The 19,902-nt window shown below is 41.4% G+C and overlaps 1 protein-coding gene across 1 annotated transcript in view; it reads left to right on the top strand.

Annotated features, from left to right (window-relative positions):
- The window catches only part of DDX10 (DEAD-box helicase 10), a 243,907-nt gene that overhangs the window by 68,975 nt on the left and 155,030 nt on the right, over positions 1 to 19,902 (top strand). The gene's annotated exons all lie outside the window — the stretch shown is intronic.

Here is a 19,902-nt window from a genome sequence, read left to right as displayed (position 1 = left end):
TTTACTAGGTTGGGTTATTTTTCTCATTTTACCGTTTAATCATAAAGCCTCCTCCTGTATATATTTTTCCTGTCTTTTTTGTTTATGTGGCTAAAAGAATACAATGTTGTGGGACGTTTGAATGTGAATGTGTTTGTAATGAATGATGTTTAATGAATGGAACATTTTTGTTTGTCATTTACAAAATTATGCAGTTTCTTTTTAAACCCTTCCATGTCTTTTGGGTTATTTTTGATGTATGGGATCACAGTTGCGATGTGAGGGTTCCTTGACCCCTTTTGGTACTGAGTCCTTGTTTATATTGTGCATGTACCCCTCAGAAAAGGAAGGGAGGAAGATTAAGAGAAAGAACTGGTTAATAGGCTTTTGATAGGCACATTGACTCTTCAAAGAAATGTGTAGTAAGATGTATCTCCTTGAGAGCTGGCAGCATAATGTAGCTCTTCCTAAACAAAAAAACAAAAAATGATTAGCAACAATACAGTAAACTTTTAATAAACCTAATATTTAAATTTTTACTTATTTTTCAAAGGACATAAAGTTTATCTGTATTAAGCAGGTAGCAGACCATCAATCTCTGGACATTTTCCCCCCAGAGGGCTGTTGCTGTTTTTGGTTTGTTTTCTTTTTTTTTCTTCTTTTAGCATGCCTGCTGGCTGTTAGAATAGAGGTGACAGATGGTCCTGATATATCATTGGGCAGAGAATCTGCTAGCTTTTATTTAGCAAAATAAATGGTTGAAAACAGTGATCTTTTGTTACAGTTCTAATCAAGCCAGCACAGTGGTGATTTACTTTTAAGCTCTGGAAACAAGTGTCTTGGAATACTGGGCACTATGAATGTCCTAGGAATATATAAAGACCATCTTAACCATTAGGTCCGCATGAGATAGAAATCACATATTGTAACTTTCTGAGAGCACATAGAGGGTGTGGCTCAGATTTTCAGGGATAACCTGTCTTGATGCAATTTTCCGTCCTGCTTGTCTATTTCCTCCCACCCCTCATATTGGTGGAACAAGTGACTCAGTCTGTTAGTGGCAGTCACAATATAGAGAATGCCTCCAAATAACAATTTCTACCGAAGTTTGTTTTCTAAATTAAAATGGCAAACTTCCCATTACATCTTTTGAGTGATCGTTGTTAGAATAATTCTTCCACCTGCATTCATTTTCATATCTGCAGGTTTTTGTCAAAGGAAGCAATAGCACAGGAATTCTTTTTTCCTTGCTGTGATACCTAATTTTGGAAGGTATACTAATTTCAGAATGTTTGATGGGAGAAATAGTTGTATACTGCAGAAACAGTAAGAACCTGATAAATGTTCTCTCCTGTGGTTTGGTTCAGCATTGTTTTGTTTTTCTTGCATCTTTTGATCTATATGGACTGTTTTTCCTACTTGCTGACATTTCCATAAAATAGAACTTTGCAAGTCAAAGAATAGGTAAAGTCTATTATGTGCTCTATCTTTACACTTTACTCAAATCTTCTGAGACTTAATTTTTAAAAAAAATGAAGCTGATAATTTGACTTTTAATGAATGTTGTTTTCTTTTTACTATATCCTGTTAAGGGTTTTAGATTGACTCACCTTCAGACACACTTAGTAATACATGTTTTAAAAGCTATTCAGCCATTTTATTTAATAATGTGAACAAATTATTGGTTTTTAATGGTTGTTTTTAGAGATAATACTGTTTCTAACACTCTTCCTTTCACAAAAAGGAGGGAGGAGGTATTTTATTGTTCAACAACATGCTATCAGTGTCCTTGAGGCTACTTGTCTAGTTTCCAGCCTGTCTACTAACACCAACCAGATTTATGGTTACAGGATTGGATATGGTGTATTGGTTACTCCTCTTTCTTTCCTCACCTCCCATTAACTGGCCTTGTTCTGTGGTGGAAATTGCAGATTCATTTGTCTTCTCCATTTACTGAAGAGAGAAAAACCAATTAGGCTTCAAGAATTATGAAGAACCTGAGATTCTACTCTACTTGCAGATTAACAAGTTAGCCTGCCATGTTTTGATATACTTTGCTAGGCAACTCGTGGCACAGCAGGCTACGTGAACTTCAAGTTTGCCCTGGTTCCCTGCCTCTCAAATTCCACAGGGGCCACATGAAAGTGTGCCCAGGTTGGTGTCATCCACACAGTAGGTTTGTGTCAGAGCTAAGAAACCCCCAGTCCTGTGAGAGGTCTGCTAGCCAACCTGCCCAACCTTCACCCAGAGGGAGACATTATCTTCATTAATCTGGTCAGGAACAAATCTGTTATCTGCTCCCAACGGCAATATTGTCTCTATCATCTAAGGCTCTATTCTATTTTTACATGCTTGAAAAGCTAATCTGAAAGAGTAATTGATAGAAGGTGTATGGAAACAGGGATGATTTTCTCCCATGCCAGGTACAGCAACCAACTTTCCATTAATCTTTCCGCTTTGGTCAGCTTCTCCCAGATCAGACTGTAGAAAAACTACTTCACTTTAAATGCCAACATGAATTCCAGCGACACACAGGTTCTTCCATGTGAAAACCATTGCTTTTGTTTGATAAGGCCCTAAACTAGTGTGTAGTTAGGTTTTCTGGGACCAAGACAGATGCTCCAGAGTAGCAGTCGCCAACCTTTCGGACCTTGCGGACTACCGGTTGGCGACTGCTGTGCCAAAGGTTTCCATAAACCAGCAGTTGCCAACCTTTTGGACCTCATGGACCACCCGTTGGCGACTGCTGCTCCAGAGTGTGCTTACCCCTCCCTGTCTTGGCATTGAGCACACTGCACCGTCATAGTTTTGTTTTCCCCACTATACTGTGTACCTGTAGGGAGGCAGGGAATTGTATTATTCATTCTGTGTCTTTATATCTGTCAGGGTTGCCTGTTATTGTTGTAGATTCTCAGTAGCTGTTTGTTGAATGAGATGACTGAATGAATAAGTGAGGAGAACCTCTAATTCAGATCTGTTGATTTTTTGTTTATTCAGGTTCCTTACCCCAGTTTGAGACTTAGATATTTGATAGAAAAATGTACCTAGAACATAAGGGGTCAGAAAATATTTGTTGGCTGAATTTGTTAATCTTAGATAGGGCTCTTTTCTCAATAAAGTTACATGTTGGCATCTTGTTTTGGATGAAAAGCTGGTCAGATACAGAATAAATATCTATGTGAAATCATTCCTACACCTGAATTGACCCATCCATCATCTTTTCCTCCTCATATTGATTGTTTTGATCTCTAGGGGCCTTGATGTGGTCCTCTGTGTTCTCTAGAAAAATAAAAATATAAGTAAAAGTTGACTACCCTTCTAAAGTTGGTTGAAAATTTTTTTTGAAAAACTAAATTTTATAGAGAGTTCACTGGTAGAGATCAGTTTGATTCTAATTCTTTCTCATGAGTGGCTTGTTTTATGTCTAAATGTGTGTAGTTCTGAGTAGAGTTATGATGAAGGGTGTGTATATAAATCATTGTTGCCAGAAGACTTTGCAGAACTCTTGACAGCATTGTGCTTCAGCTGAAACTTCAACCTTAGCAGAGGCAGAGGCACAGTGCCCACACAGGTTCTTGCATAAGTGCAGTGCCTCTTGAGTTTTGTTGTTCCCACATTTAAGAAGCTTGGAGAAATAGTCGAAAAACTACTATGTAGTACCTGTGTATCTCTTTTGAGACATATGTGGAAACATGATCATAAAAATCATCTAATTACTTTAAACCAGAAATGAATTGTTTTGGACAGGTCTGTGTGTTCACATTTGTGTTGGGTTTATGTGTTTTTACCAAAATATGTTTAGTAGTATAAAGGAGAAAAATGATTCATAAGCTTTTTCAAATTCAGATGTAGAGCTCATTTGTACTTAATTATGTCTTCCTTAATATCAGTAATTTGAATGGTTTTAGGTAGTTTTCTAGGAATTCCTCAAGTCAGAAGTTGAAGGAAAGAATTGTTTCATCACAGTTTGGGAGCATTTTTTCAGTAGGATCTGTGTGTTGAGTTGCGCACATTGTGTGAAATGTGAAGCCTTAGCAGATGCCAAGAAGTGAATGATTATTTAATGAGGCTATTTATGTCTCTGGTTTTCTTAGGTTGAAACATCCTACTGGACTACTTAGAACACCAGCTTCTTTCTTCTATAAAAACACCTACATCAACTTTAGGGACTCACTTATTCCTATTTTCATTGAGACGATTCATAGTGCCAAGACCTAAAAATCATTGGGGAAAGAATAAAAATACTGAGCCTTTAGGTAGAATGGGTTGGCCTAAATATTCGGGATCATGTCTGTTGACCCTAACTGTCCTCTGCCACATTTTCCCTCTGTAGTTAATCAAATGTTTTATTTTCTTAAAATACTCAATACAGACATTACTGTATCAAATGTGGAACAGACTTCTCAGTCCTCAGTAAAGTTACATAGTTGTGGAGACATGATATTCATATGGAAACATTTAGTGAAATAATATAAGATTGAAATATAAGAAAGATTATGTACAATATTCATCTGTAGTAATCAAATGTTTTGAATTTGTGCTAGAACTTTGGGCCAGAGTATTGGAGCTCTTTCTGGAGATGAGACTTTTTTATTTATTTATTTATTTATTTATTTATTTATTTATTTATTTTTATCATTACTAGAAGTGACTTTATTTTTTTATTCTTTTTTAAAAAAATATTATAATAAGTATTACAAACGGTATTACATATGTGTCCTCCCCCCCCCCCCCACCCTTGACAATCCCCTGCCCTCCCTTACCCCCCAGTGTCTTATGTCCATTAGTTATGCTTATATGCATGCATACAAGTTCTTTGGTTGATCTATTACTCCCCTCCCTTCTGCCCCCCAACCCTCTCTGGCCTTCCCACTGCAGTTTGACAATCAGTTTGAGGCAGCTCTGCCTCTGTATCTATTATCGTTCAAAAGTTTGTAATGGTCTTTATTATCCATGAATGAGTGAGATCATGTGGTATTTTTCCTTCATCGACTGGCTTATTTCACTTAGCATAATGCTCTCCAGTTCCATCCATGCTGTTGCAAATGGTAAGAGTTCCTTCTTTTTTACAGCAGCATACTATTCCATCGTGTAGATGTACCACAGTTTTCTAATCCATTCATCTACTGATGGGCACTTAGGCTGTTTCCAGATCTTAGCTATGGTGAATTGTGCTGCTATGAACATATGGGTGCATATATCCTTTCTGATTGGTGTTTCTGGTTTCTTGGGATATATTCCTAGAAGTGGGATCACAGGGTCAAATGGGAGTTCCATTTCCAGCTTTTTGAGGAAACTCCATACTGTCTTCCATAGTGGCTGCACCAGTCTGCATTCCCACCAGCAGTGCACCAGTGTTCCTTTTGGGAGATGAGACTTTTTTTTTTTAAATACATTTTTTTATTAAGATATTACATATGTGTCCTTATACCCACGTTACCCCCCCCCCCCCCCCCCCCCCCCCCCCCCCCCGCTCATGCCCTCATCCCCCCGTTGTCTGTGTCCATTGGTTAGACCTATATGCTTGCATGTAAGTCCTTTGGTTGATCTTTCCCCCTTACCCCCACCCTCCCCTACCTTCCCTCCAAGGCCCGACAGTCCAATCAATGCCTCTCCGTCTCTGGATCAGTCCTTGTTCATCAGTTTATGATGTTCATTATATTCCACAAATGAGTGAGATCATGTGGTATTTATCCTTCTCTGACTGGCTTATTTCACTTAGCATAATGCTCTCTAGTTCCATCCATGCTGTGGCAGATAGTAAGAGTTCCTTTTTCTTCTTCCTCTTCTTAAAGAATACCTTTCAGCATTTCATATAATGCTGGTTTGGTGGTGATGAACTCCTTTAGCTTTTTCTTACCTGTGAAGCTCTTTATCTGACCTTCAATTCTGAATGATAGCTTTGCTGGATAAAGTAATCTTGGTTGTAGGTTCTTGCTATTCATCACTTTGAATATTTCTTGCCACTCTCTTCTGGCCTGCATGGTTTCTGTTGAGAAATCAGCTGACAATCGTATGGGTACTCCCTTGTAGGTAACTGACTTTTTTTCTCTTGCTGCTTTTAAGATTCTGTCTTTTGCTCTTGGCATTTTAATTATGATGTGTCTTGGTGTGGTCTTCTTTGGATTCCTTTTGTTTGGGGTTCTCTGCACTTCCTGAACTTGGAAGTCTATTTCTTTCACCGGGTAGGGGAAGTTTTCTGTCATTATTTCTTCAAATAGGTTTTCAATATCTTGCTCTCTCTCTTCTTCTGGCATCCCCATAATTCGGATGTTGGTACGCTTGAAGTTGTCCCAGAGGCTCCTTACACTATCTTCGTATTTTTGGATTCTTTTTTCCTTTTGCTTTTCCGGTTGGGTATTTTTTGCTTCTTTGTATTTCAAATCTTTGACTTGATTCTTGCGATCCTCTGGTCTGCTGTTGGGAGTCTGTATAATATTCTTTATTTCAGTCAGTGTATGCTTAATTTCTAGTTGGTCCTTTATCACAACATCGAGGGTCTCACTAGATTTCTTGAGGATCTCACTACATTTATTGGCGGTTTCCATAAAATTCTTGAAAAATCTTAGAAACGTGGTTTTGAACTCTATATCCAGTCGTTTGCTGTCCTCCATTTCTGTCATTTGTGACCTGTTTCTTTGTCTTCGCATTTTGCCTGCTTCCCTGTGTTGGTAGAGCGGTTTTGTGTACTAGGTGTCCTACAGGGCCCAGTGGCTCAGCCTCCCCAGTTACCTGAGGTGGACACTCTTGGTGCACCCCCTTGTGGGCTTTGTGCACAGTCTTGTTGTAGTTAAGTCTTGATTGTTGTTGGTATCACTGGGAGGAATTGACCTCCAGGCCAATTGGCTGTGAGAATCAGCTGTATCTACGGTGGGAGAACTTCTGTGCTGAAGACACCCTTCTGGGGCAAGACTTGCTTCAGTGGGGCTTTGGTGCTCACTGAGTCTGCCCCCTGAGTGTGTTCCTTATGAATCTGAGGAGTTGTAATCTGGATGGTCCCACTCTGACCACTGGGTACACTGGCTCTTGGATCTAAGGAGGTGCTAATTTAGCCTCTTCCTGAGGTTACCCAGCAGGAGCTACGAAGAGATATGCAGAATCCCCTTCCTTTTTTGGGGGTGGGTTTGGGGGTGCCCAGATGAGGCCCAGCTGTGAAGCAATGCAAGCTGCTGTGGGGCCTTGGGCCTTCTCTTGGAAGTTCTGGGTCTGTCTGACCCAGCTGCAATTTGTTAGGTAATTTTCAGGTTGCAAAGGACCAGGGCATTCATATGCAAAAGCCTTTGCAGCAGCCTGGATGGGGCGGGGTCTCGGAATCAACAGGGCAGAGCAAGCAGCTATGGCTGATTCTCAGCCCTGCCCTAAGGGGCCGCGCGTCTCAGTGTCCCAGTAATTGCTGCCAGCACCTCTGAGGGAAAGCCACCCTCAAGTTCCGAGTTCTGCCTGCTGCCAGACCGTCCAGTTTCCCCCCGTATGAGCCCTGGGACCCCAGAGACTTCCCGGAACTGGAGTTCAGAGCAGTCGGGAGCTTGTGACTCCCTCCCAATTCAAAAAGACAGCCACGTCCTCAGGTGCCAGCCCCTTTCCGTGTGCGCCGGGAGCCTCCATACCTCTGCACTTTACTTTCGTAGCTCCTCTGAGTCTGCGTGCTCTTCTCTTTCCTTCTAGTTGTAGAATTTCTACTCAGCCAGCCTTCCTGTGGTTCTGGATGATGACCGTTCTGTCTTTTAGTTGAATTTTTGAAGTTGTTGTCAGAGGCAGCAATTTCTGGTGTTTACCTATGCTGCCATCTTGGTTTCTCCGGGAGATGAGACTTGATTAGTACTGAAGGTTATGTTGGATTTGATAGGAAGAGAAAGAGGGAAAGGTTATGACAGGGGTGGGGGCAGTAGTTTTGGTCAATCAGTTTTGGAAGAATAGAAGAGCTCAGCAGAACATGGTGAATAATGAAGCAAGTGAAGGATAATTTCTATTTATGTTTTGCAGTTTAATTACAAATCTGATCATATATATATATATATATATATATATATATATATATATATATATAACTCTAAGCAACCAAACAACCAGAATGACCTGTCTCTATGATGTGCACCGACCACCAGGGGGCAGATGCTCAAAGTAGGAGCTGCCCCTGGTGGTCAGTGCGCTACCACAGCGGGAATGCTGTCCTGGTGGCCCATCAGCCTGGCGGCAGCCACTCCCTCAGTAGTCCCGCAGGTCCAATCTCCGGAGAACGGGCCAGGCACCGACAGACCAGTGCCGCCGGCATAATCCTGACAGCATTGCTGGCTTCCTGGAAGTCGGCTTCGGGCACCATGGCTGCTTCTCCTCTCTAGATGCTCCACAAGGAAGAAACAATATAAAAGCAGCTGCCAGGTGGCTCTGACAATGTGCGAATGTCAGCGGGACGGATCCAGATCCCTGGCTGGCAAGGGTGTCCCACTGCCTGCTCGGAGGGCCAATCTTGTCCTGGCCCTCCCAGCCCGCCCCCTCCCCGGCGGCCTGCAGAGGGAGTCAGTCCTGGGGAGGGAGCTGTGGAAACGGAGCCATCGGACTGGCCTCTTGGTCCCTCCCCCCGCCTGTAGGCTCTGGGGAACCAGAGCCATGCTGCGATCTGGGAATCTTGGTCCCTCTCCCCACCTGCAGGCTCCGGGAAACTGGAACCATGCTGTGATCAGACTGGCCTCTTGATCCCTCCCCATCGGCCCGCAGGCACGGGGAGCCAGAGCCATGCTGCGATGGGACTAGACCCTACCCGAGGGGTCTTGGATTGTGGGAGTGTGCAGGCTGGGCTGAGAGATTCCCCTGAGAGCAGGAATTTTTGTGCACCGGGTCTCTAGTATTTTATATAATACTTGTTTGGTAGTGATGAACTCCTTTAGCTTTTTCTTGTCTGGGAAACTCTTTTATGTCCTTCTATTCTAAATGATAGCTTTGTTGGGTAGCGTAATCTTGGTTGCAGTCCTTGCTTTTCATCACTTTCAATATTTTGTGCCAACCCCTTCTGGCCTACAAAGTTTCTGTTGAGAAATCAACTGACAGTCTTATGGGAGCTCCCTTATAGGTAACTAACTAATAGGAGCTGAGGTCCTTGCCCAGCCAGCACTCAAAGGCCTTGTCTCAGGAGGTGGTTGAGCTCTACCGCTGGCCAGAGGCTTGGTGGGCAGTGGACAGCAGTGTCTTGGACTTCAGTGGGGTCCAGTTCTGGGCAGGTGATTATGCCAAAGACCATTTTCTGCTTTTCGGCCAGAGTGGCTACCTGAGGGGTCCTCAAACTACGGCCCGCGGGCCACATGCAAATACAAATACTGTATTTGTTCCCGTTTTGTTTTATTACTTCAAAATAAGATATGTGCAGTGTGCATAGGAATTTGTTATAGTTTTTAGTAAACTATAGTCCGTCCCTCCAACAGTCTGAGGGACAGTGAACTGGCCCCCTGTTTAAAAAGTTTGAGGACCCCTGGGCTACCTTGTCCCTGAAGAGGGCGGCTGCTTTCTTGTTATACTTATCCTGCAGGGATCAGCAGGAGTCCTAGTCTTCTTGAGACTCCAGGAACTATTGGAACTTAGCATTACCACCAGCTTTCACCTTCTTGAGTCAGCGTCCTTCCATTTGCCCATAGTGACAGAGCACAGAATGCTGAGGTACACTCCAGGCAGACCCAGATATGCTGGAGGTCGCACTCACCCACTGAGGGTTGAACGTGCCACACTCAAAACACATGTTTTCATCCTGCACCTTGACTTCCTTAAGAACTTTCCTGGTTCTGGGCTGGCCATGATGCAGGCGGGCTCTATCCTCATGCTGTGGTCGAGTGGGGTCCGGTGAGGTCGGACTGGGTCCGGGCCAGAGTCTGGCTGTGCTGCAAGCTTCACTGAGGATTCTTGCCAGCTGCCATTTACCCATTTTAAGTATACAACAATAGTTTTAGTACATTTGCAGAGTTGTCCAACCAGCACCACAATTATAGAAAGTTTCATCATCTCCAAAAGGAAACTTCACCCTTTAGCTGTTTTCCCTAAATCCCTTGTTTTCCCATAGCTACGATTAACTGTTGATCTATCTCTATAGGTTTGCTTATTTTGGTTATTTCATATAAAGAATCATAGGTTGTCTTCTGTAATTGGCTTCTTTTACTTAACATACTTTTTTTATTTTTTATATTACTTTTAGTTGAGGTAACACCTACACTAATAAAAGAGAAACATGGTAATTAGCATACGACCGCTACCCTTTTCATTGGCTAATCAGTATATGCAAATTAACTGTCAGCCAAGATGGCGGCCAGCAGCCAGGCACTGAAGCGAGCATGAGGCTTCCTTGCTGTGGACTCCAACGTTCCCCGCCTCACTTGCCGGCTTCTCAGTTGCAACTCTAAGCAACTATGTACTATGTTGCAAATAATAAGCTAAACAAAACTCCAGAAACCAGCCGGACTGAAACCTAGCCTGACTGAAACTTTGTATCAATGTTTTCAGCAGCGAGGCCTCAGAGCTAAAGCTGGCCCAGAATAAAAATAAAAAAAAAAGAAAACAAGGAGCGGTTGGGAGCTCCAGTCACTCGCCACCCGGAAAACAGCCCTCAGCCCCTCACCCAGACTGGCCAGGCACCCCAGTGGGGACCCCCACCCTGATCCAGGACACTCTTCAGGGCAAACCAGCCAGCCCCTACCCATGCACCAGGCCTCTATTCTATGTAGTAAAAGGGTAATATGCCTCCCAGCACCGGGATCAGCGGAGCAGCGAGGCCTCCCGGCACCGGGATCAGCGTGACAGGGGGCAGCGCCCAAACCCCCTGATCGCCCTGTGGCTCTGTGTGTGACAGGGGGCGGGGCCACAACCTCCCTATCGCCCTGCTCTGTTTGTGACAGGGGAAGGCTCCCCAAACCCCTGATCAGCCCTGCTCTGAGTGTGACGGGGTGGGGCCACAACCCCCTGATCCGCCCTGCTCTGTGTGTGACAGGGGGCGGTGCCCCAACTCCCCTATCGGCCCTACTCTGTGAGTGACAGGGGGGAGCTCCTCAACCCCCTGATCGGCCCTGCTCTGTGCGTGACAGGGGGGAGCTCCCCAATCCCCTGATTGGTCCTGCTCTGTGAGTGACAGGGGGCAGTGCCACAACCCCCTGATCGGCCCTGCTCTGTGAGTGACAGGGGGTGGCGCCGCAACCTCCCCATCGACCCTGCCTTGAGTGTGACAGAGGGCGGTGCCCCAACCCCCCAATCGGCCCTACCCTGAGGGTGACTGAGGGTGGCATCGCAACCTCCTGATCTGCCCTGCTCTGTGCATGACGGGGCGGTGCCCCAACTCCCCAATTGGCCCTGCTCTGAGCCTGACCAGGGGCTGCACTTAGGGATTGGGCCTGCCCTCTGCCACCCAGGAGCAGGCCTAAGCCAGCAGGTCGTTATCTCCCAAGGGGTCCCAGACTGCAAGAGGGCACAGGCCGGGCTGGGGGACCCCCCTACCCACCTCCGAGTGCACAAATTTTTGTGCACCAGGCCTCTAGTCTATAATAAAAGCATAATATGCTAATTAGACCAGACATCCTTCTAGATGTCCTCCCTGACAACCGTCTGGATGAAGCCGGGGCTGTGAGGGAAGCCTGGGTCTCGGGTGTCTGCTGGTGGCTGGAGGGAAGCCCGGGTCCTGGGTTTTAGAGGGAAGCTGGTGCTGGCAGCTGGGGGAAGGAAGGCCTACTCTTGCACGAATTTTGTGCATCAGGCCTCTAGTGCAGCGGTTCTCAACCTGTGGGTCGCGACCCTTTTGGGAGTCGAACCACCCTTTCACAGGGGTCGCCTAAATACATCCTGCATATCAGATATTTACATTACAATTCATAACAGTGGCAAAATTACAGTTATGAAGTAGCAACGAAAATAATTTCATGGTTGGGGGTCACCACAACATGAGGAACTGTATTAAAGGGTTGTGGCATTAGGAAGGTTGAGAACCACTGCTCTAGTGTCTGTATAACATTCTCTTATTCAGCTGCCGTTTTTAATCTGTAACAATATTTTTAAAAGTCATCTATATTGTTGTGTGTATCAGTACTCCATTCCCTTTTATGGCCAATTAATCTTCCACTGTATGGATATGCCACGTTTTTTTCCCATCTGTTGATGTACGTTTGACTTTTTTTCCATTTAAAAAAAAATTATAAATGCTGCCATTGTGAACATTTTTGTACAAATGTATGTGTGCACATAAGTATTTATTTTCTATTGGATATATACCTATGAGTTCAATTGCTAGCTCAAATGGTAATTGTAACTTTTGAGGCATTGCAAGTATATTTTCCAGAGTGGTTGTACTATTTTGCATGTCCACCAGTGGTGTATGATGGTTCCAGTTCTTCTGTGTGTTCACCAGCACTCATTATCATCTGTCTCTTTGATTATAATCAGCCTACTGTGTGTGAAGTGGTATCTCATTGTGGTTTGCATTTTCCCAGTGATCAATGAGGTGCTTATACTCATGTTGTTTGTAGTTTGGTTGAGTTCAGAGAGCATAAGCATTAAGCGATGAGTAACAATACCTGTTAACTTTAGGTATGTTATAGAAATGTTTTGGAGGGAGGAAGTACAAGGACCTGTGAGGGTAAGACTTAGCCTTGAAAAAAGAAATTTAGCCAAGAATTGTGATTATAAGGATTTTTTAGCAAGGGGGTAGTATAAGCCAAGGCTTGCAGATAGAAATATACATGTAATGTTGTGAAAAGGGTGTGGGTGGAATTGCAGAGATATATGTGAGAGAGTCATAACTAAATTTGGATAGGGAGGTTGTGCTAGATTAAGAGGCTCTATATGAATTGAAACTTGTTAGTGTAAATAGGGGTCATTTAACTATTTTTGTTTAGTGTGATTAGATATATAAAATCATTTTCGGTTAGTCAGTTTGATCAAAATATGAATTAAGGATAGCAGATAGATTTCCTATTATGTCTAACTGACCAGTTGGTGGTGGCAACTTGAATCTCTATATTGAAAGGAATGATAAATTCAGTTTGTCTCAACGAGCCAGAGTACAGTAGTTGAAGAGTGAGGCTCACTTTTAGTATGGTATAGAAGAGTTTTGACATGATCACTTCTTATTTCCCGTATCTGAAGGGTAGATGGAGGTGATAACAGTGAATATAAGAAACATGGAGAGAAGAGTTAAAGTCATTATTTTCAGATTGCATATTTTATCAGGTCAAAATTAAAAGTCCTCTTGTGCTTAAATGTCAAAGAACTGATCCTTTTTTGTTATGCTTGAAAAAGAGGAGCCATGTAATTTTCTTATTAAACATTTCCTGTAAACACTTGGCTTTCTCTCATGCTTCTTGGAGGTGCCACTGCTATATATATAGTGTGTGTGTAAGACATAAACTCTGGCTAAACAACATTTACTATGTAAAATTTTGTTAATACATTGAGTTATCATGACAGAAATTTCATAAAAACTAAGATTTAATAATAATTAAATAATCAATTTAATAATCAATTAAAAGAGTGTAGAATTCCAGCCTGGTCAGTGTGGCTTAGTGGTTGAGCATCGGTCTAAGAACCAGGAGGTCACTGTTGGATTCCTGGTCAGGGCACATGTTTGATCCCCAGTAGGGGGCATGCAGGAGGCAGCCAATTGATGATTCCCTGTCCTTGATGTATCTCTCTCCCTCTCTCTTCTTCTTTCTGAAATCAATATATATATATATATATATATATATATATATATATATGTATATATATATATATATATACACACATATATATATATATATTTTTTAAAAACGAGTGTATAATTTAAGTAGAATTACTCTTACTTCAAATGGATTATTAAAATAGTCATTTGTACTTTATTGTTACAAAGGTTTTTGCTTTTTTGGTAAGAAAGTTAGGTAAAACAAGTAGTTAAGAGCTGTATTTTCCTGAAGTTCTATATTGAATTTATTGGTTGGTAATATGGGCAATCCTTTTAAGTACTTTGTAAAAAATGATTTTTATCTTGAGCTTGTAATTTCTTTAAAGAAGAAAAAAATCATCAATATGGTCAGAGCTAAAATAAAATTGCAGAATTTGTATCAAGTACAGCTGTTGCTTTGAATGTTTTAGTTGATGGAAATGAGAAGCCATATTAAGACTCTATTATGAAAGATTCCACTTGAGAAATTGGCTGTTAGAGTGTGTCATTGTTTTCTTCTTTGGGAAACAATCAGAAAAGCTAACTTTAAAGGAACCTTTTGTTTTAGTATATTCAGCAGTGAATGATGTTACAGCACTGCCACCAGCTTGGTTTGTCCTCCTTTTAGTACTGACTAAGCAGCTGTGACTCAGACTGAAAGTCAGTCACATAGTTGTCTTAAACTTTCTTAAGGTTCACTTGCCAAATAGAAAATGGGAGACCTGAATCTTAAGTTTTCTACTAACAAGTTACAGGATATTGAAATCTTGGCACACTTTGGAGATATTATGGGTTTAGCTCAGACCACCACAATAAAGTTAGTTGAAATTTTTATGCTAGTGAAGTGTCTTGCCTTCAATTTGTAAAATACACAACATCTGTGAAAAGCAAGAAAGTGAAGCACAATAAAATGAGATGTTTGCACTCACACAGTGGTGCTGTAATCAATTTCTATATTGTACAGGGGTTCCTAACACTTGCTGTCATTCTCACCCTCTTCTCTTTGCCATGGGCCCTTTCACAGGCCATGTATCTTAGCATAAAAAATTAAAGGGTCTTGGGGTGGGTAGGTATAGGATGTCTAAGGAATCACAGTAAATTGTGAAGCAGGGGATTTTTACATTAGTTTAAGATATGTCATTATCAAAGGAGACTTTCCATAATTTGGAATCAAAGACTTTAAGAAGTAGAAAAGTTATTATAATTCCCTCTATAACAAAACCTCTTATCCTGCAGTGGATTGAAGAAAAAGTCAGGGGTCCAAGTAACCCTAAATATTTTATTTTTTGCATCTGAAACATTACTTTGAGAAGGGGACTATAGGCATCATTAGACTCCCAACAGGGCCCTTTGCAAAAGAAGAAGAGGGCAAAACAAAAGGTCCTTTCTTTTTGGGGCTTTAAAGTGTTGTTAGGGAGACCTCTACATCTTAAAACAACACAAGGCTTAAAGAGATTAAGAAATTAGCAGAAATACACATTCTTGAGCCAGGATGTGCATCAAATGTACATCACTTCACATTTATCTTTTTGTGTATGTGTATGGGGACATTTAAATTTATTTCTCTTAGCAGATTTTAATTATACAATACAGTGTTTTCAACTACAGTCAACTGTAGTTACCGTGTTATATGATAGATCTTCAGACCTTACTCATCTTACAACTGGCAATTTGTACCCTTTTACCAACCTCTTCTTATTTTCCCTACCTTCCAACCCCTGGCAACCACTTTTCTACTCTTGCAGCGACTAGTTTTTATGTGGAGGTCTTAGAAATATATTTGTGCAGGGTCTTCAAGTTTCATCTGCAATAGTTGTTTCATACTTTTGATGTGTACTTAGCAAAAGATAGAGAAAACAAGTAGAGATATCCTAATATGACTTCAGCATGTCAGTGTTTGGAGTTTCTACCACCTATTTCTACATGGTCTTTACTTTCTCTCCTGTGGGGTGAATTGGGTAGAGGTGGTTCACCAAGTAATTTAAGAAGATCCTTGATCACAGCTGCCACTCTCCTTTAGCATGAACATCCAATAGTGTTTCCTGTGATAACCAGAGACGCATGTTTTGTATCACTATCATGGTCCCATCTTAATGTACTTAAGAATGTTTGTTCTGAGTAGGTAGCTGATGAATATCATGACTCAGTGGGAACAATTTTGTTGTTCTGGTCTTTTAGCCAGATCGGATGCCATGTGCTTGTTAGTCATCCATTGTGGAATGATTGCGGTGAAGAAAACTTGTGATACTTACTAGTATTTGAAATGGTTTTGTATTTGTAATAGTCATATTATGTATACGTGTAAAACAGAAATGGTAGAAAATTGCAAAACTATTTTCCAGAACTAAACTATAAATGTAGCATAACATTTTTGCCACTGTGAGCAGTAGGAACTTAATTTTTATGTTTCTCAAGATATTTAGTGTTACTCTCTTTTAAAAAAATTTTTGTTGAAAATATTACATATGTCCCCTTGTTCCCCCATTGATCCTCTCCAGCCCGCCCCTGACCCCCCACCCCAGGCCTTCACTACCCTATTGTCTGTGTCCATGGGTTATGCATAAATGTATACAAGGTCTTTGGTTGATCTCTTCCCACCCACCCCTGCCTTCCCTCTGAGATTCAATAGTCTGTTCCATGCTTCTATGTCTCTGGATCTGTCTTATTCAACAGTCCATTTTGTTCATTAGATTCCACATATGAGTGAGATCATGTGACACTTGTCTTTCTCTGACTGGCTTATCTCACTTAGCATAATACTCTGCAGGTCCCTCCATGCTGTCTCAAAGGGTAAGAGATCCTTCTTTTTTACTGCTGTATACTACATGGTGTAAAAGTACCACAGCTTTGTTATCCACACATCTACTGATGGGCACTTGAGCTGTTTCCAGATCTTAGCTATTGTAAATTGCGCTGCTATGAACATAGGGGTGCATATATTCTTTCTGATTGGTATTTTGAGTTTCCTAGGATATATTCCTAGAAGTGGGATGGCTGGATCAAATGGCAGTTTCATATTTAATTTTTTGAGGAAACTCCATACTGTTTTCCATAATGGCTGCACCAGCCTGCATTCTCACCAGCAGTGTACTACGGTTCCCTTTTCTCCACATTCCTGCCAGTAATTTTCACTCCCTAACTGCTCCCCTACTGGCCTAATCGACCCCTAACTGCTCCACTGCCTGCCTGATTGTCCCTAACTGCCTCTGCCTCTACCCCCGCCATGCGGCGTTGTCTGGAAGGATGTCCGGAATGATGTCCAGAGGTCTTTTGGCTGTCTGGTCTAATTAGCTATTATGCTTTAAAAAAAAATTTCTTTATTGTTTAAGGTATTCCATATGTGTCTTCATCCCCCCGTTACCCCTCAACCACCCTCACTCATGCCCTCACCCCCCTCTTGTCTGTGTCCATTGGTTAGGCTTATATGCACACATACAAGTCCTTTGGTTGATCTCTCCCCCATAACCCCACTCTCCCCTACCTTCCCACTGAGGTTTGACAGTCTGATAGATGCTTCTCTGTCTCTGGATCTGTTTTTGTTCATCAGTTTATGTTGTTCATTATATTCCATAAATGAGTGAGATCATGTGATATTTATCTTTCTCCAACTGGCTTATTTCACTTAGCATAATGCTGTTCAGTTCCATCCATGCTGTTGCAAATGGTAAGAATTCCTTCTTTTTTTACCACAGCATAGTATTCCATTGTATAGATGTACCACAGTTTTTTAATACACTCATCTGCTGATGGATACTTAGGCTGTTTCCAAATCTTAGCTATGGTGAATTGTGCTGCTATGAACATAGGGGTGCATATAACCTTTCTGACTGGTGTTTCTAGCTTCTTGGGATATATTCCTAGAAGTGGGATCACAGGGTCAAATGGCAGTTCCATTTTTAGTTTTTTGAGGAAACTCCATACTGTTCTCCACAGTGGCTGCACCAGTCTGCATTCCCACCAGCAGTGCACGAGTGTTCCTTTTTCTCCACATCCTCACCAACACTTGGTTGTTGATTTATTGATGACAGCCATTCTGTCAGTTGTGAGATGGTACCTCATTGTCGTTTTGATTTGCATCTCTTGTATAATTAGTGATTTTGAGCATGTTTTCATATGTCTCTTGGCCTTCCTTCTGTCTTTTGAAAAGTATCTATTTAGGTCCGTTGCCCATTTTTTGATTGGGTTGTTTATCTTCCTTTTGTTAAGTTGTATGAGTTCCCTGTAAATGTTGGAGATTAAACCCTTATCGGTGATAACATTGGCAAATATGTTTTCCCATGCAGTGGGCTTTCTTGTTGTTTTGTTGATGGTTTCTTTTGCTGTGCAAAAGCTTTTTATTTTGATGTAGTCCCATTTGTTTATTTTCTCTTTAGTTTCCATTGCCCTAGGATCAGTATCAGTGAAGTAATTGCTTCAGCATATGTCTGAGATTTTGCTGCCTGTGGATTCCTCTAGTATTTTTATGGTTTCTCATCTTATGTTTAAATCCTTTATCAATTTTGAGTTTATTTTTGTGTATGGTGTAAGTTGGTGGTTTAGTTCCATTTTTTTTGCAGGTATCTGTCCAATTTTCTCAACACGACTTATTGAAGAGACTATCTTAGCATATTATGCTTTTATTAGTATAGATTAGTGACTGTTAGTAGTCTTTATTTTAGAAAAGTGAACTTTATAAAGCTTTAAATTTGCACAAACCAAATATGTTTAACTGTTTTCTAAAGATGCACTAACATTTAGCTCTTCTTCTGAAGAATTCTAGGATTTAAGTGCTTTTTAAATATTTATATTTTGATCATAAGGCAAACAGCCTACACAGTCACATAAATCTTATCCTTTGTTGGATAAAGATTATTTAAATAGAACCACTGTTTTTAATTTTCTTATGCTTACTTTTAGACTAAAAAATAACAGAGCATCTTAAAATATAAATTCCTAATAAACATACAAACATCTACAAAATGGAGTCATCCTCACCAAAGTGGATAAATATTACAAAAAGGAACAACAACATTGCATTATGTACCTATTGCCTTGACAAGGATTTATTAAACAATGAAAACATATTTTGGTAAGAGTTAAAGGTACTCCTAAATGCCCCACCATTCCCCATATGTCTGTCACATTTTCTTGGTTACCCTTTTTATATATCTCTATGCACTGATTTCTCTAAATACTTGGTTCAGAACCTATTTTGTTCTATTAAAAGCCAGAGGAATAATTTAAGATGTATAGTTCCTATGGTGTATTCTCATTTAAAAATTGGAAAGCAGCATAAAAAATTAGAAGTAATGAACACTTGACATATAAGCCAAAATATTCTCCTGGAATTACTTAGGCAATTTTTAGTAAAGTTTTATATTAATGGGTTATCAAATGAGTGAGCTTACTTTTTAATTTAGTATTCTGAACCACATGGTACTTGCTTTTAGAGGCTTAAGGAATTAAAATACAGCTTTTTTTTTTAGATGCCTTACAAATGTAAAAGGCTGAATACAGAGTGATGTATGTGTGTGCATTTGTGAGTGTGTGTGTGTGTGTGTGTGTGTGTGTGTGTATAAAGTAACATAGTTACATATTATATTTATTATTGGCTACTTTTTCCCTTTTAAAAAGCCAACCCAAGAACATTCATTTCCCAGTCTTTCTTTTTAATTCATTGTTGACAGTTATTCCCCTTTGTTTAGTAATTTTTTACAAAGTTAGTTTTGATGCTGTTTGTATTGTGGTGAAGTAATGGATTGTTTCTGGTGGCCTTTTTTGGGGACAGATTTGATTCTGCTGTTTTTGCTGGAATGTATTATATTATTTTCTGTTCCCAGTACACAGAATGGGTTTAAAGGTCCAGCCTTGGTATGACCTTCTCTATATGCTTTCCCTTGTGGGTTGTCCAAGCTAAATGAATCAGATTCTCACTAGTGTTTTCATAATATTTATACACTTACTAGAGGCCCGGTGCACAAATTCATGCATGGGTGGGGTCCCTTGGCCTGGCTGGTGATCAAGGCCTATCTGGGGGTCTGGCTGCCCTGGGGGAGGGATCCTGGGAGGTTGGCTGGCCGGCCTCCCAATTGGGGCCTATTGGGGGGGCCGGCCAGCAGGGGGGAGGGACCATGACAGGTTGGCTGGCTGGTGGAGAGGGGTCATGGTAGGTTGGCTGGCTGGGGGGAGGGATTGTGGGAGGTTGGCCGACCAGGGGTGGAGGGGCTGTGGGAGGTTGGCCAGCTGCAGGGGAAGGGGCTGCAGGAGGTTGGCCGGCCAAGGGG

Source organism: Myotis yumanensis, unplaced genomic scaffold, assembly GCF_028538775.1.
Source record: "Myotis yumanensis isolate MYYU_CA2020_CCGP unplaced genomic scaffold, mMyoYum1.0.hap1 SCAF_10, whole genome shotgun sequence".
Classification (NCBI taxonomy): domain Eukaryota; kingdom Metazoa; phylum Chordata; class Mammalia; order Chiroptera; family Vespertilionidae; genus Myotis; species Myotis yumanensis.
Note: the sequence above shows the minus strand (reverse complement) of the source record. Positions and strands in the feature narration are given on the sequence as shown.